This window comes from Adiantum capillus-veneris, chromosome 23 (assembly GCF_014529385.1).
Source record: "Adiantum capillus-veneris isolate H3 chromosome 23, ASM1452938v2, whole genome shotgun sequence".
NCBI lineage: Eukaryota > Viridiplantae > Streptophyta > Polypodiopsida > Polypodiales > Pteridaceae > Adiantum > Adiantum capillus-veneris.
The window spans coordinates 87,407,014-87,419,497 of record NC_140953.1 but is presented as its reverse complement, the minus strand read 5'-3'; the positions used below and the strand labels follow the sequence as shown (position 1 = coordinate 87,419,497).

The following is a 12,484-nucleotide window of genomic DNA, read 5'->3' as shown; positions in this document are numbered from 1 at the left end:
TGTACCAAATACACATGATAGTCGCGCTACAAAGCGATTCTGTGTGAAATGATAAATATACCCAAGATCTCTCGTGTTATGATGCCACTGCCACGTGTACCAAATACACTCTGCAGTTGTGCTACAATGCAATGAGGTGTGAAATGATAAATATACCCAAGGCCTCTTATACTGTGGCACGACTGCTTGGTGCACGTGGTAGTCATGCCACAATGCAAGAGACCATGGGTATATTTAACATTTCACACCTCATTGCGTTGTAGCACGATTGCTTATTACGACACAATGTGAGGAGCCCTGTGTACATTTTCTATTCACCCTCTTCTCTCTCTGTACTATGAGCTTGCAACACACACACACACACACATAAAGATATGTGTGTGTGTACATACATCCCCATAATGTCTTGCCATGTGTCATCCATACATTTGGACGAAAACTTTCCAATACACCACGACCTGCAATTATGAGCATCATCATGACCAGAACCACCCTCTCAATGTCATAATTATCCGCGTTTCTTCTATACAACATGTTAATCTCACTCTTGTCAAGCACTATATGCTATTCAATATCTGTTTTCTCTTCTGGTTTCCACAGTCCTATTTGACCTACCTTGTCACTCATTTGAGTTGTTTTCTTTCCACTCCCCTGATTCCCACGTTGTTAGTTGTTCTTCAATGGTTCGTACCAAGAAAATTTCCTAGAAGGTTTACCAAGGTGAAGGATCTTCTAACAGGGCTCAATTTGATGCTGGTCAAGCATCAACGTCACATGTTCCAGGAAAGAGTCTGCCTTGTTTACGTGCGGCTATGAGAAACATGAGATACAAGCAGAATCAGAGTGTGTTATAAGCTCCAAAAAAATATTTTCCTGGATATACCAAAGCTACCTTTTTTGTAAAATCTATGACCGAAACCTTAATCTTTCAAATGGTCTTGTAGTGCAATGGGTTGCCTCCATGAAGCAACAAAGGATTTTTTTGTTGAGATATTTTAAGACAACTACGTTATGATAGCTCACGGTCATAGATAACTCATGCCTTGGGATTTGAACTTCCTTCAGATCATCATGGTTAGGTACGACAAAAAAATTGGTGCCTATGGGTATATCCGACAAAAAGATGGACAACATTTTGAGGATCTCGTCACTAGAAAAGGTCAAGGCAGTTGATATTTCTTCAGATGTCCATCAGTATAGCACCCGTCTGAATACAAAATGGGAATTTCAAAGACAAAAGGAAGTGCAAGATCTGGACTTCAAGCAGAGGAGGAAGCGCGTAATGTTGACCTCCATGAGCAATGATTGACAGTGGCATAGCACAAAGCTAATGGCGACGCCTTGGAGTATCTTTACCCATATTTTGACGTTGCCATTATGGTATGGGAATAGGTCCCCTATTCAGGTTTTGGACCCCATGAGACTTACATTTTGGGGGACCTTAACAAGGAGCTGGGGGACTCAATTATTAACTGTTTTTTGTGGCTAGTGGTTTTTTCCCCATCTTATGTTGGTTGCAAGTATACTATGCGTTTTGCATGACATAATATTTTCTCACGATTTTGTGGTTTTGAACCTTGCATGGAATGTCAAGGGTGGGGTTGTTGTTCTGAACTCCTAGCTTTCTATGGTTCTCGCATCTGAGAGTACATCGCTGGTGGAGGTAGTTGATTGGTTTCAAACCATCAACATGGAGACAACGAAGGTTTTTTTGCTAGATTACAATGAGGAGTAAGAGTTTTCATTAACAAAAATATGCATCTCGCTTGACCTTACTTGTTAAAAAAACTCCCACTGGAGCCTAGTTTCTTTGGCTGTGGAGAGAAAGCATTGATACCTTGCAAACTCCACGCATGGTTTCCATAGGAATTTGCGAAGGTCAGTGGAGTCCTTTCTTGAGTGCCACAGGCTATTTGTGAAATTTTCATGACACTTAATGCCAATTGTTTAAGGCTTGTTCAAAAGATGGTAACTGCTCTAGAGGCGTTGACTCAGGAGGAGTATGGGAAGACATGACCATTTTGAGTTGCAAGGTCCCCAAACAAGAAGATGGGCATTTCTGTGGCTGGAGGGTGTTAGTGAACACACAACTCCTATTGGAGCACATGTATGGGGAGGAGTGAAGAAGCATAAGCATTTGCTTTTTGCTCATCAATATCCATAACTTATCAATAACTTCTTAAACTAATGTATGGGGTTGAATGATTTTGTAGGCTAGAAAACTACCAGAGTATACGAATGTGCATGTTGATTTGTTTAGAACCACATTGGTTGAGAACATGATCAACCTTGTAACAACACGATCGGAAGGAGTTCCCGATGCATTTGTGCCACCAACACCAAGGCCCACTCCATGGACTCACCCCCCCATTCCCCCCCCCCCCCCCCCCCCCCCCCCCCCCCCCCCCCACCCCCAGCTCCTCTAGCAACGTAGCAGCCTGTCCCCATCACCATTTCCCCAAATATCTCTCCAAGGCCCTCGCCCCCTCATCACCCTCCATCCATGTCTAATACCCCCTCATCACCCTCCATCCATGTCTAATACCCCTGCCTCTTTTACACACCAACTAACACCACCCCTATACCAGTCATCCCGCCCTACCTCACCCTTCATCCCTCATGCCCCTACCTCACCTACTCTTGGAGATCAATAAAACACTCCCTAAAATGTAATCATTTGTACTTATTGAATGAAAATTTGCATGCAATATTTTCTATGTATTGATCATTGTATAATGTTTACAAAGGTATTGTGTAGAGCTTGATAAGAAAATGGCATTCATATGTCGTCTCGGGTTTAAAGTAAAGTGTTTTGTTACAGAAATTTGTGAAACTGGTATTTGTATCAAGGTATGCAACACATAATGTCGAGTCTACCATCTGCAATCCATGCACATACTACCGTAGTTTCCTTTCTCTCAGGTACCTGCACCACAACAAGTGAGAGAAGAGTTGAGTCAACATGATCACAATGAGAAAGTAAATTACATAGACACAATAACTCCTAGACGTTCAACATGGTACCTTTCACATGTTGCACTTTAAAAAAAGTTTTTGCAGGCATGTTGAGGTCAATCTCATTAAGCAAATCCTCCCGCACTTGTCTTAGTGTGACATTACTTCTAACGCTAAAACTGGCACTAGCTCATTTTCATACATTACTTCAATTTCCCTCAAGGGATTACTGGCATCATCACATATGTCATGGTCCTTAGCTACCAAGTGACCTTTGACTCGATACCACCTTATGTTGTAGAAAGAAAGTATGAAGTTTTGTGATGCTATCATACACTTGTACACAATTGACTGTTTGTCCACCTTGCATAAAATGCCCTTAGAATCAAGGATATACCAAGCATAATCTAGAAAATCAAGGTAGCTTTCCAACTTGCAGATGGATATGGTCTATGTCTATCTAACCTCTTCGTCATAAAAAAAGTCTATAAATAGATGTAATGGCATGAAGATAGAGACACGTACCTGCCTGTTTGCAACATTTAGTCGTAAGCACTTCTGGATTTCCTAATGAAGCTTGAGTCTGAAACACTTAGAAGTTTCAAAAGCCAGGATTGGCCACTCTAGATCATCATGTGGGGGAAGTGGGAGATGAATTAGGGTGACAAATCCATGGGTAAAGCAGGGAGAGTTCTAGAAGAAGAAGACATAGAAGTCCACCCTCCTTTTGCAAGGGCTCTTCTAGTGCTAGTTTTGTACAGAAACTCTCCCACTGATGCATGAAATCAAAGATGCCCATTATGCACTCCACTAGTTGCCAATCTTCATTGTTGGAGGGATAAATATTTACAAAAGCAAACAATAAGATAATGATCTCACAATAAAATTTACGAAAGAAACTGCTATCAAGTTTAGCAAACACACAATTAGGTCTATTAGCAGGAAACCCCAATGGTGCCTCTCACAAAAATTGAAGCTCAGAGTGCATATGTGCATGCTCAATGAGCACTTCCTTTATTGACTTCCCCGTCTGAGACAAGAAAAAGTCTTTCACATGTCCTTTGTAGCTATTGACAAATTTGTTACCCGCCTGCTTTCTCCTTCTTGTCTGCGAAATAACCCAGCTGTTGCCAATGGTTATTGTAGTGGATAGCCATCAACCTTGTTGAATATCTCCATTGACTTGATAGATGTAGACGGTTAACAAGGCCGTCTACTCTCCGTTGCTGTTTTCTCTACGGGCTTTGTGATAGAACACAAAAAAGACGAGGAAAAGCGGCAATGTAGTTTAGAAAATGCTAGGAAGAGTGTTGCACCTTCGGTTTATGCAAACTTCTTACTCAGAAAATTGCACCTACATTCAATGTAATTTACACCACATTCAACCTACCTCTATCAGGACAAAAGGATGATTTGCCAAATTGCGGCATATCTTTTATTCCAAGCATTTCTAAGCAATCAAAACATCATTTCTAAAAAGCAAAAAATTTGAGATAGAAATGAAATAAATCAGAGCTATCGTTACGATAGGCCAAAATCTATTGGTTGGATGACATTTCCTCTCTAGCACCCAAAGAACCAAAATTGAGTCCAATCTTTTCCTAATGTTTTAGAAAGTGTTGTGAAACATAGTGTGCAAGGGAGGTTGAACGGGACTAATTATCTCCTCGATATTTTTGGCTTCTTGAGATGTTTTTTGGCGGGCATTGTTAATCAATAGGAAGGTCTAGTTCAAACATTTTAAAATGCTGTAGAGATGCCTTATAGGGCAATGTGTTGGAGTGGCATTTTGAAATGCACGCCGGTTGGGGCCTTCAACAAAATGCTGACATGTAGGCTGGGGTTTTTTGTGCTCCTTGAAATGCCATCCAGAGGGAAGTCTCCACCTAGACAAAAAGGCCGTGAGCAGCTTGGTAGTGGAGCTTGCCCACAAATTCTCGACACTAAGATGGCCTCCAATGATCCAAAACCAACTCTAGACTATGGAATTAGATTTAACCAGTACCCAGTTAGCGGCCTATGCACATATAAAGTTCTAAAGGAAGCCTTCAATTGTTTGGCTAGAGATTGTGAAGTCAAAATCAAATAGACGGGTTTGCTAGAGAATACACAAAAGGAAAACTTGACAAGGATGATAGTACCAATGCTCATTTGTCTGCCTCAGTACCCACAAGGTTCAATATCCGTTGTTATAAATGCAAGAAGACGCTTTGTTTGGCTTGGGAATGCAAAGCCAAAGGAAGAAGCAAGACCTCATAAAAGGACAAAGGAAACGAAAGTTGGACAGAGATAACGGTGATAAAGAATTGATAGAGGAGATTGGCATCGCACACATGGTGGCAAACGCAAGGGCCACGAAGCTAGATCTCTAGTCAAAGTGGCAGTTGTTTATTTGTTTCAAAGAGTATTTTTCATGTTAGTAGTGAACATACTTTTGAAATTAGTAAATGTTTATTTACATTGAAAGAGCATTCGACAATTTAAAGATCTTCTATTTCACTACATTGAGGCTTATTATGTTTTCAATGTCCTAAAATCCCATGAGAGGATCCTAAATAGTAGGCGACATGTATTTGTTGACTAATAGTATAGACATGTATTTGTTGGTTCAAGATAGAACTAGGGTTAGTACATGTAAGGTAGGGGACTTTGCAAATACTCAAAAATCTGTATGTAGTGGCTTATGTACGCTATATGATCTCTATAGATAAGGGTTGTGTCAGTATACACGGTTTTGTATATGGGGGGGTTTTGGCTTTAGGGCTGCTCCCATGTGACATCCCCTCATAAGTAATAGTGAATCCCCTTGGATATTGAGCCACGTTGAAGCAACACTTATGTGAGCTTTTTGACCAAGTGACTACCACAAGAAGGTTTTAAACGATCTAGGTAACCATGTACTCCAACCACGCGAAAGATGGCGGCAGACTTCGTGACAAGAACAAAGGCCCTAATGGCTAGACATGCCAAGAAGACAAGGGAGTTCAAGGGGTAGAGAAGGCGTCCAAGCATATTAGATCAATGCTATGGTAGATGATTCTATTATTACAATCAATAGGACTGAAGGAGCAAGGAGCTGGGCCACAATATCTTTTCTCTTGGAAAGTGCATCTAGCCCAAATGGGCCAATGGCTTCTCTATGCAAAGAGATGGAGGCACTAAATTTGCAACATGCTCTTCATGAGGAAATGTCTATCTCTCTTGGACAACACAAGTCCCCTCAACATGAAGAACTAGAGTGGCTCATAAGAGAGAGAGAGAGAGAGAGAGAGAGAGAGAGAGAGAGAGAGAGAGAGAGAGAAGCTCAAAATACAACATGTACTAAAAGAGCCGTATTCTAGTGCAGCCATGACATGCCTTGGACATCCTCCTCAAGGATTTCCCCTTGTAGCCCATTGCCTCTTCTATGAGAAGAGTGATTATTAGGACAAAGATTGCTACTGCAGGAAAGGGCTTTAGACAAATACAACACAATTTTTTTCCTTTTTCCCAAGTCCCATCAGCCTACATGGTTGCTCCTTATGGACTACAAGGGGTGATTCCTCCTCTACTAGCCAGCCCTCCACTACATAGTAGTATCCAACCTTAGATATTTTGCATTGCTTTCATGCCCCCTTTCCCTTAGAGCTTTTACATTACTCCCCAAACCATGGCCTTGTTCTCTAAGACACCTCTCCCTCTCGTCCACCTTTACATCCCTCCAACCATCCAATCCTCTACTATAAATTTGGAGAGAATGGGCACAATTAAGATGGCAATGTCCTCTTGCTAAGAGATGCCCACCCTATCACCATTTCCTTGATTCTAAGGACCACTATATGAGGGATTCCCATATGAAATAGGCCTCACATTCTCCAACCCTTAAAAAAACATTTCACCTTCCCAAACAACCAGATTGTTGTCAACTCCATCTATCTGCCCTCACCCTGAGCTTGTGGAGTATCTCCTCAAGAACCCATACATGACGTTAGAACCATGGAGTCATAACCTGAAACAATGGGTGGCATTGGGCATTTCTCTTTTAGACAGAACACAAGTCAAGTAGCCCAAAATGTCTTCTACCACCAATAATGTTGCCTTGTCCTTTCGTATCCTAGGGGTAGATGTGTCAAAGTCGACAATGCAGAAGCATAGAGAAATGGCCATAATCGGGCCAACAACAATGAATTGGTGCACTCATCCATAGTGTTTTAGATACATTTGATTAGTTCCTTTCCAGATGCATGTGCATTGAGTTCCGACCAAATGGATCTAATCATTTGTAGGGAGCTTTATTTTGCCCCTCTCTACCAATTTGCATGCACATACAATACATGCATGCATGGACTCCCACACACTTCCCTTCTAGAAGTGAATTTTTAATGTTTAAGACTACATATTTATGCTGTAAATATTTCTAATGTGGTCTAAATTTGTATACAATCAAGAGCAATTCTAATGTGATCCAAGTACATTAGTTTTAGATTCACACACACTAGATATATACATTCTGTTTGGAAAGCATTAAAAAGACGTGAATAGTAGAAAGGGATGGTGGTTTAACTACTCCAAATGCCAATATATAAAAAATAACTAATTTTTGCATGTGCATGTGTGTGTGCGCGATGCATGCACGCGTGTGGGTTATGCTTATCGAAGGCATATGTAATTATACATGATGGTGACATGAATGACTTTGTTCCAACTAAGTAGGATACATGCTAGTGGAAACGTGGATTACCTGAGAAGGGACAAAAAGCTAGGCAACATGTCGATAAATATGGTCGCCAAATGTGGTGAACTCATAGCATAATGCAGGTGTTGATCCTTGCTTTAGTACGGCTCATGTATTTGCTACGAGCATCCACAGTTTTGTCGAGGCTATTATGATGATAAGTGTGCATATGTACACCCCAAAGGATGTGGCAGCTTGAGAAAATGGGAGGAGAAAAAGATCTCCTTTAGAAAGCTGAGGTAAAGCAAAGTAGAAGTGGGCATAGGAACAAAGGACCTTTGTTGAGTGTCTGTTTCTAAGGTAAAGCAAAGTAGAGGTGGGCACAGGAAGTGAATCCACCTTTGATGAATGTGATGAATCTGAGCATCTTCATGTTTAGCATGTTGTATAGGCCCTTGTGACTTTTACAAAAAGGGCCTTCACTTGGTCATGTAGGCTATAATTCTTGTGTCAAGCATGTGGTGTTTATCACTAGGCTAATTTAATTAAAAAAAATCCAGTAGAATATTTTGGAAATTGAATTCAAGGTGATATGATAGTGAAGCCAAAACTCGCTTCGTCGATGTCGTGAAGCGAAAGCCCACTTCGCTCGAATTAATTAATTATCTTTCTTTGGAGCTTATGCAAGACAAGAAGCTCACTTTACACATGGGGATTGACTTATCTCTCTCTCTCTCTCTCTCTCTCTCTCTCTCTCTCTCTAATCTCCACGCAGAGAGCGTAAGCGGCATGCCCAACAGCGAGTCGATCTCTCTTTTGAAGGTAACGGGGCCTTCTGTCAATGAAGTTGACACTCTTAGGGTTGTGTCATGATAAAACACAATATCAAAGATTGCTTCAACAAGAGAAGATTGGAGGCTCTTAAGAGCAATGTAGCTTCTTGTGCTAAACTCCATTTCTAGTGGGATCAATGTTCTACAACAATGTTTGCACAAAAGGGTGGTTCAATGTATTTTTAACCGGTTGAATTTGTAATTGCAGCAGGATTGCTTTGAAGAAAATTGTCAATTTTGTGTAAAAATCAGCAAATCCTTCAAATTTTGACCTAAAAATTGGAAGAATTTTAAGAATGCCTTTTATTGCCTAGTTGGAAAAAATGTTTGTTTTGCATGCCCCGGTCTAGAATTAGCGATAGTGGCTGGATCAATATGTGCCAGACTCCAGCTGAACACAATGTGAACTCAAAGTAAACTCAAGGCAAACTCCCAACATCATGTGAACCAACATATATAACTTTTAAGATTACAACGTGTTACACACCCACAAGATGGCTTAGTAATAAAGGCATCTTCCACAGGGTGTTGGTACTTCAGAATCCCAAAAGACATCGTCTCCTATAAAGGATCTCAAAACTCTATTTTGTTGAGGAGAGAACCATGAATGCAACATGAAGCAAGTAACACCTGTCTCCACTAGTGGAAAGATGCACAGCCGTTATAGTTAACACTAGATACTTATCGTCGATGACTAGTATGACACTTGAAGGTTTGAGATGGCATTTATGCTAGCTTGCTTATTAGCTATTTGTCTCTTCCTCAAACTACTTGTAAGGACTAGTTTTACATTAGTGTTCAATAATTCTTACCCTCTCTCTCTCTCTCTCTCTCTCTCTCTCTCTCTAGCCCCCATAAATAAGCCTTTGCTACAATTGAAAGGAAATAAATATAACTGCTTTTATTGATTTCGCAACACTTCCATGCTTTTAATCTCATATCAAGGCATCCATTTGTAAACAATATGTAGATACCGACACATGGATTTCTAGAAACAAATATTTGCTCAAAATTTGACTTTTTCAGATATATGCATCTAGATCTTTACAGGACTACATCTGTTGCATTGTGACCCAGTGTTATGCACCTGTTTGTATCCTTGCATGGCCAACCTAGATGTCAAGCCCCCTACAAAAGTATTCAAATTAGATCCTTTTGTATCTCCTAGCTTTTCTTCAAGACCGAAGATTGTGAAGCCTTCCAATCCACACGACAAAATTTGGATCGAGACCTTGTGTATTGACAACTATATGCTTAGATGTCCCACATGCTTTAGGAAAAGCAAATTAAATTTCAAGTGCCATCTCTTTGACATGTTGTACTTCTCCTTTTTCCAACGTGGTAAAAGTCCTAGCTTTATTCTCTTTTCCAAATATATACTCTACAAACTCAAGAGGCTCCGAATTTGGCTAGAAAAGCTCCAAACAAAAAATAGAGTGGGTAAATTCCTACCTACCATAAGCATAGAAATACCTCATGCACAAGCACACAAAGAGAGAGGTAGGGAGGGAGGGGAATTGGTTATGGTTGAAGTGAGTTTTGGATATGGACTATACAAGGTTTGGGTAATTTTATGAAGGTTTCTGTTTTCTCTCCGCCTGTGTGTGTGTGTGTGTGTGTGTGTGTGTGTGTGTGTGGGTGTGGGGGGGTGTAGGGAACTTTAGAGTTACATTGTTCTACACTATGTAAAGAAAGGAGCCTATGTGTGTTGGTTCTATAGAAGATTGATATCACGGTGCTTTCTGTAGGCTTGAAGGCAAATTGTGGGGCATGATAAAACCCTTTTGGACATGATGGTGACATGAATGACTTTGTTCCAACTAAGTAGGATACATGCTAGTGGAAACGTGGATTACCTAAGAAGGGACAAAAAGCTAGGCAACATGTCGATAAATATGGTCGCCAAATGTGGTGAACTCATAGCATAATGCAGGTGTTGATCCTTGTTTTAGTACGGCTCATGTATTTGCTACGAGCATCCACAGTTTTGTCGAGGCTATTATGATGATAAGTGTGCATATGTACACCCCAAAGGATGTGGCAGCTTGAGAAAATGGGAGGAGAAAAAGATCTCCTTTAGAAAGCTGAGGTAAAGCAAAGTAGAAGTGGGCATAGGAACAAAGGACCTTTGTTGAGTGTCTGTTTCTAAGGTAAAGCAAAGTAGAGGTGGGCACAGGAAGTGAATCCACCTTTGATGAATGTGATGAATCTGAGCATCTTCATGCTTAGCATGTTGTATAGGCCCTTGTGACTTTTACAAAAAGGGCCTTCACTTGGTCATGTAGGCTATAATTCTTGTGTCAAGCATGTGGTGTTTATCACTAGGCTAATTTAAATTAAAAAATCCAGTAGAATATTTTGGAAATTGAATTCAAGGTGATATGATAGTGAAGCCAAAACCCACTTCGTCGATGTCGTGAAGCGAAAGCCCACTTCGCTCGAATTAATTAATTATCTTTCTTTGGAGCTTATGCAAGACAAGAAGCTCACTTTACACATGGGGATTGACTTATGGTAGATGAGCAATATAGCACTAAGGATTGAAGATGAGACACATGGTGAGAGGCCACTATTTGAATGCGTTCACACCATATTTGAGAGAGGAAAGGTGGGCAGTGGGCCTATATAGGAGAAAGGATGTTTTTGAGTGGGTGGTGGTATGATGGACGGAAGCTATTCAGCAGACGATGGGTCGTCAGGCATCTGCTGCTACCTCTTCTTGCTTCTCTTCTTCATTGCCTTCTTCTGTCTCATAGTTTCCATCTTCTACTTCCTCTGAAATCTCTCCCTCTCTCTCTCTCTCTCTCTCTCTCTCTCTCTCTCTCTGCTTGTCGATCATCCTGTGCCTGCAAGTGAGAAGAGCGACGGCGTGATCCACCTTCATAGCTTCTCCCTCCCCACACACACGCAGAGAGAGAGAGAGAGAGAGAGAGAGAGAAGAAGAAGAAGAAGAAGAAGAAGAAGAAGAAGAAGAAGATCGTCCCTATATGAAGATCTGTGTACTGCTCAGCGCTTGAGGCGAAACCATAGCCAATATACTAACAACAAATATACTCCCCTCCCTCTCCTTCTAGCCTTGCAAGAAAATGCCAATTCTCTCTCTCTCTCTCTCTCTCTCTCTCTCTCTCTCTCTCTAATCTCCACGCAGAGAGCGTAAGCGGCATGCCCAACAGCGAGTCGATCTCTCTTTTGAAGGTAACGGGGCCTTCTGTCAATGAAGTTGACACTCTTAGGGTTGTGTCATGATAAAACACAATATCAAAGATTGCTTCAACAAGAGAAGATTGGAGGCTCTTAAGAGCAATCTAGCTTCTTGTGCTAAACTCCATTTCTAGTGGGATCAATGTTCTACAACAATGTTTGCACAAAAGGGTGGTTCAGTGTATTTTTAACCGGTTGAATTTGTAATTGCAGCAGGATTGCTTTGAAGAAAATTGTCAATTTTGTGTAAAAATCAGCAAATCCTTCAAATTTTGACCTAAAAATTGGAAGAATTTTAAGTATGCCTTTTATTGCCTAGTTGGAAAAAATGTTTGTTTTGCATGCCCCGGTCTAGAATTAGCGATAGTGGCTGGATCAATATGTGCCAGACTCCAGCTGAACACAATGTGAACTCAAAGTAAACTCAAGGCAAACTCCCAACATCATGTGAACCAACATATATAACTTTTAAGATTACAACGTGTTACACACCCACAAGATGGCTTAGTAATAAAGGCATCTTCCACAGGGTGTTGGTACTTCAGAATCCCAAAAGACATCGTCTCCTATAAAGGATCTCAAAACTCTATTTTGTTGAGGAGAGAACCATGAATGCAACATGAAGCAAGTAACACCTGTCTCCACTAGTGGAAAGATGCACAGCCGTTATAGTTAACACTAGATACTTATCGTCGATGACTAGTATGACACTTGAAGGTTTGAGATGGCATTTATGCTAGCTTGCTTATTAGCTATTTGTCTCTTCCTCAAACTACTTGTAAGGACTAGTTTTACATTAGTGTTCAATAATTCTTACCCTCTCTCTCTCTCTCTCTCTCTC

The 12,484-nt window shown here is 40.8% G+C and overlaps 1 long non-coding RNA gene across 1 annotated transcript; it reads left to right on the top strand.

The window, feature by feature from the left end:
• The first annotated feature begins 8,340 nt into the window (after positions 1-8,340).
• Positions 8,341-11,876, top strand: LOC147428118 (uncharacterized). Its single transcript, XR_015185974.1, has 2 exons — positions 8,341-8,431; positions 10,191-11,876. It is a non-coding gene; the product is annotated as an uncharacterized LOC147428118 (long non-coding RNA).
• Positions 11,877-12,484: the final 608 nt, after the last annotated feature.